The sequence below is a fragment of the Nanorana parkeri genome, unplaced genomic scaffold, assembly GCF_000935625.1.
Source record: "Nanorana parkeri isolate BGI_ZX_2015 unplaced genomic scaffold, ASM93562v1 scaffold1674, whole genome shotgun sequence".
Taxonomy (NCBI): domain Eukaryota; kingdom Metazoa; phylum Chordata; class Amphibia; order Anura; family Dicroglossidae; genus Nanorana; species Nanorana parkeri.
In genome coordinates, this window is record NW_017307942.1 from 133059 (window position 1) to 138993 (window position 5935).

The window sequence follows — 5935 nt, forward strand, 5'->3', positions numbered from 1 at the left end:
TAAGCAATGGGCGCTTAGGATAACTACTCAATACAGCTGACTAGTAATATTGCACTTGGCATTTTTTTTCCTTGTGAGAATTTTAGGATATACCACAGAGGGATAACTTTGATGTGGTTGGCCAACTTGATCACGTATTGCAATACATGCAAACTAAGAATCTCCATTTTCATGCAGAAGGAGTGTAGGGGGTATAAATCAGTGTACAAATTATTAATCGAGAAAATGAAGTGTTAAAATGTTCTTACATTCCTCAATTACCTCATATGGTATAAATATATATGATCTTTGGATCTGAATATATTAGTTTTACTATATTTTTCAAATGGCAGGTCTTTCAGTCTGCCCCCAGGCATGTGAAGGTGTATAGCCATGACACTTCTAGTGAGAATAACTGCTGTGCAGATAACATTGTACTTGTTTTATTCTTAACATAAAACAAAAGTAAGCAATAAGTTGTAAAAACTAGGGTGTTTGCAAGCATGGTATGCAACTCCCTGTGTGACAGAAAGGGTTAAACCTGCCACCCATCCAGTCCCCAGGAGGTTATTAAAGGTGCACTTTATGGTTAGGTTGTGATATAAGAAATAAAAAGCCTTTTGCATAAATACTTCCTATGGTACCATGTAGTCAGTATCTTTCTCCTCCCAAGAAAAAATGATCTACAAAATAGTGAACTGTATACACTATATATTGGCACAAAGATGACCATTCTCCCTGTAGTAACCAGGGGCTCTAAATAAATGATTTCAACAATGTTTTATTAAAGAAGGACAAGAACCCTCAAGCTGCATTAATCGGTGAGAAGTCGAGTGGCACTTTTGTCATGGAAATGTTAAGTATATAATAGTTGAGGCAAACAATGTGTGGGCCACTTCATTCTTTCAGCTGTGCTGACACCTCTCAGTGAGGAGCTGCAGGGAAGGATGTGGGAAAGGACTGCTCTCTGCTGAAGCTCATGGTTTATATTGGAGAATGCTTTTCTCAAAATGCTCTTTTGCAGAGCTACACGAGAGAAACAGGTCGTTTCCCCTCTGATGAACTCTTGAAATATTAGATGAGTGTTTTACTTAGATAATACTAATACTCTTGAAATATTAGATGAGTGTTTTACTTAGATAAAAAAAGTCATATCATAAAAATACACTTTCTTGAATGGCTTGAAAAAAGTATGTGCAATACAGCTGGCCCAATTTACAACTACAATGTGTGTAAAAATGTAAATGTATGTTTCAGTATTAACATTTATTTTATTGCACTTTAAAGAATAAGCCCACTTTAAAACAAAAAGGTTTTTTGTTAATCGTTCATTAGGGACACAGGAAACATCTTAGCGAACTGGGTTATGCTGCTGCTTACAGCAGATTGGACACTGGCAGACAGAGTTGTGGGTCAGCTAAGTATAACCCCTCCCACTCACATCATGCTCTAGTTTTTTACTAGTGTCCTTGAAGAATGGACAGCTGCTCTGCAGAGAGGAGCAAACCTATTACTATAGCTTTCATCCTTTTTAGCAAGGTTTTTTTTCTTCTATCAAGATTCTACAAATGCAGCAGAGCCAGCTGGTCCATGGCATAGCCACAGTGGCCATATCTCGACCTCACTGTTTGGAGGAAGCAGGACCAGCCTGTAATGTAGCCTGCGGGACCTGTGTTTTGCTAGGGTGCTCTATTAGACACTTAGGGTTATCTTTATAAACTATACACAGTGCCATTTGCCATATGCCAATATCTGTGAATGTTCATTATGTGCAATTAATGGCTAAAATGAACATTCTGATTATATGTTTTATGTTCAGTTTGAATATATTGTGATATAATACTGCACTATGGTCACTCAGCTCCATCAGCTTCAGCTCCATCTAGTGGCCATAAGTCACAGGTGGGGAATGCTGGAAGTGGACCTCCTGGCTTCCATTTCTGTAACAAACTCAGTAAGTTTGTCTCCGGGTCCAGGGATCCTCTATCCTTAGCAGTGGACGCTCTGGTGACTTTCTGGGATCAGTTCTGATCTACCATCTTTCCTCTTCTAAAACTCCTACCTTGTCTGTAGCATCAGGTCAGAGGGCATCCTGGTGATACTCTGGCCCCGGGTGGGTGGTACTTGGGCCTTATCAGACTTCTGTCGAATTCTTTGTTGGTTCTCTCGTATCTACTGTCCCAAGAACCAATTTACCACCCTGCCCTGCTTCACAGTCATTGGGATTTAATGGCCTGACTACGACAGCCCAGGGGCCTACTCAATTCCACCCAGCATGATGATGTCACAGCTCCCCCCACCTGACACGTATCTTCCACAGGACTTTCTCTTTCTCCCAGTTTTTTTCTTTGTTTTTATAATTTGGCCAGTTAGTATTTTATTTGTTGTATTTCCCACCCTCAGTGGGATTGCTTTTGGATGTTCCAAGTGTCTCTGAATCCTGTGTCCCACAAGGACCCAGAAAAAACCAACACATTTTTGTAGGAAAACTATGACATTTTTCTCTTGGAAGTTCATTGAGGGACATAGATCCCACCCCTCTGTGATTCTGGTATTGCTCTCCACACTGTATGCTACAAAACTGAGGCATGCTGGGGGTTGAAGGGGTAGGAGTAGGGGCTAAACAGGTGTCCTCATAGGAAGATTTCTCCCCATTGCCTGTTCTGGTGTACTCTCTAATGGGCACACAGAAACAGCAACAAAAAACCTGACGGGCTCTAAGCCATCCCTAAGCTATCAAAATCCCAAATAAATAACTTTTGTTTTTAGATGAAAATGGCAAGTGTTAAGTAATTAAGGTACTGTCTTTCCACCTTCCCACTAAGATTAGTACCCTTACCAGGGGTGTGGAATTCCTATCGGCCGACGCCCGGGACATGCAGTTTCGGGCGCCGGGCGAGTAGTTTTAAAGTACATTCAGCCCGGCTCCGGACAAGCAGAGCTGAATGTACATTGTGGAGCCGCCGCCGCTCGTTTAATACAAGTGGTCTGATCAGACCACTTGTATTAATTTGAGCAGCAGCGATCGTTTCTGCCCGCACCCCCCGCCGTAGTTTTCGGGGTCGCCCGTTCTCCCGGTTTCCTGATTACCAGGGAAGCCTGCTCTATGTCAGCGGAAGCATCGGTATTAGTATTCAGTGTCGGCGAGATCCGAAAGCAAAAAATCGATGCTCGATACCGAAAAACCGTTATTGGTGCATCCTTAGTTTTGATTAAAACTATTTTTTGTATTGGGACAAGTAGATTGTCGTGAAGGACAAGTAGATTTGGCCCCCACTTTAGCCCTTGGCCAAGTAGTTTTTTAAAAAATTTCCACACCCCTGCTTACACACTACACCCAGACAGACCTTGCTTTTATGCTACCCTGTATTGTTTCCGATACCCTCTGCCACCTTCTATGCAAAATCCAGTATGGGTAGTATGGGTATGATACTACTATAGAGACTCTCAAGTATATGGTTGGTAAAGAAGGAATCTTGGCAGGATATAGGGATGGGATTCAATCTGGCTACAGTCCATCCAAAACTAACAGGGTTATTCACTAAAGGGTGAAGAGTTTGGAGAAGGCAGAAGAAGTGAACAATCTAGGCCAAAATAGTTGAACTGGAAAGTGAGCTGAATTGGAGTTTTTTCAAAATCAGCTATTTTGGCCTAGACTGTTCACTACTCCAAACTCTTCACCCTTTTGTGAATAACCCTGTAAGTCTACTTTAAAACCCTCTTTCCTGCTTTTAATATAAGAAAAACAGTGTTAATACTGAGGGCATACTTGGGTCACGAATTCTTTCAAAGACATTTTTGAACTGCAATAAAAATTCTAGTCTAGTCCGGTCAAGGTTGGGAAATATTTGCCCTGCAATTTTCTTTACTATTACTATAAAATGTAATTATTTTTCCAGATTCTCTTACATTTTTCCTCCAGTTCTGAGCAGCAGCATACAATGACCCAGTGCATCCACTTCACAGCACACGTTTTAGGGTAGGATGAAAAAAACAACAGCTATTTAAACCCTTCAATAGCCAATGAAGTTGCAAGGGTTCAAGACAAGACAAAAATTCTAAAGCAGGAAGAGGAAACAAATTTTTTTTCAAAACAGAAAAAAAACCTAGGAATTTAATAGTGCTTTTTTTGCCATTGGGGAGAATAGTTGCCTGTCCAACAGGAAGTGAGGGGAAATGTATTCAAAGTGATAGAAATACCCTCTAAAGGTGCCCATACACCTGCCGATTATCGTACAATAGTCGCGGGTGATCCCGCGATCGTACGATAATCGGCAGGTGTATGGAAGGTGTCGCATTGCAATCATCGGAAGCCCTCCACTCAGCGGGGAGAGCTTGCGATGATCGCAAGTACGATCTGCCTATCCAAGATGGGAAGATCGTGGGCAGATCGTACGAGCGTACAACCATCGCAGGATGAAAATCGTGCGATGGTTGTAAGGTGTATGGCCAGCTTTAGACCGTTTTTGTTGAAACAAGTGTCCTTTATAATGAGAAAATTGCTATCAGCTAATGATCTATTATTGCCTACAGGATCAGTATTAGGCTGGGCACACACTTTACAACCCTCGCAAGACAAAAGTCTTGTAAGGTAATTAAAAAAACATATGATCTGCCTATCTTGGACAGGCAGATTGTACTTGCGATGATCGCAAGCCCGCTCCGCTGAGGGGCGGGCTTCCGATGACCGCAATGCCGAACGGGCAGTGTGCGCACACCGGCCCGTCCGGCTTTTATCTTACGAACATGCTACACACCCGCCGAAAATCGTACGATTCTCGGCGGGTTTTCAAACATGTTCGGCTTACAGTAGTAGAGGTCGCACGGCTTCCACACACCTTACGATAATCGTACGATCGCGGGATTTCCCGCGATTACCGTACGATTATCGCAAGGTGTGTGGGCACTTTTAGATTAGATCAGATCTTTCGTTTTTTGGGGATTCGGGTCCAAAAGTCAATTCATTTCAGGATTCGAAATCGGACGAATCTGAAATTTTTGTTAATGTCGGATGAGTTAAATGATATTTAGGAAAGAATTTCCATTGCAGCAGTGACAGAAAAAAAAAATGCCATTCTTCTTTTTAAATTTTGACAGTACACAGAAACAACAATAATAATAATGAAAAAAACAGCATGCAATCTTTCACCCCCCCCCCCCCCAAAAAAAAAAAAGAAAGGGGGGGGGAGACCGCCGTGCGTCCCCCCTCCTGCACCATACCAGGCCACATGTGCCCTCAACATGGGGAGGGTGCCTTGCCAGAGGGAAAAGCACCTTGTCCCCATGCTGATGAGGACAAGGGCCTCTTCCCCAAAACCCTGGCCCGGTGGTTGTGGGGGTCTGCAGGCAGGGGGGCTTATAGGAATCTGGGTGCCCCTTTCATAAAGGGGGCACCCAGATGCCATCCCCCTTGTGAATAAATAAAGGGTAGTTGTTACACCTACTCATTCATCAAATACAGAAAATAGTAAACACATAACAGGTTTTTGACAAGTCTTTTATCGATGGACATTTAAAAAAATGATAATAATTTGTCAAAAACTGTCATTGTATACAGAAGGGCGATACTTGTTGTTTTTTTTATATAAGGGTTTAAAAAAAATTAAGTATAACATACATTTTTAAAACATGTCTAGTTTGAAAACAGTGGCTCAACATGACCTATCTATTGTTATCTACAACCATACTATTGGTGAGAACAAAAGTAAAACCGCATAATGTTTAAATTACACTCTCCTCATTCTCTTGCTAATTATTTCATAGTGTGCACAGTGAATGTGAGGAGCCTGTCTGTAAAACACATCACTTTATAAAGGATCCAGCCCAGTCTATTAATAATTGCATTGCTGCCCCATTATTGTCTAAGAATAATGAGGGAATAAAAGTCCTGGCCCCCATCCTGAAGTTATCCTGAAATGTTTTCAATTAACTCTTGGCACTGACAGGAAAGCATCAA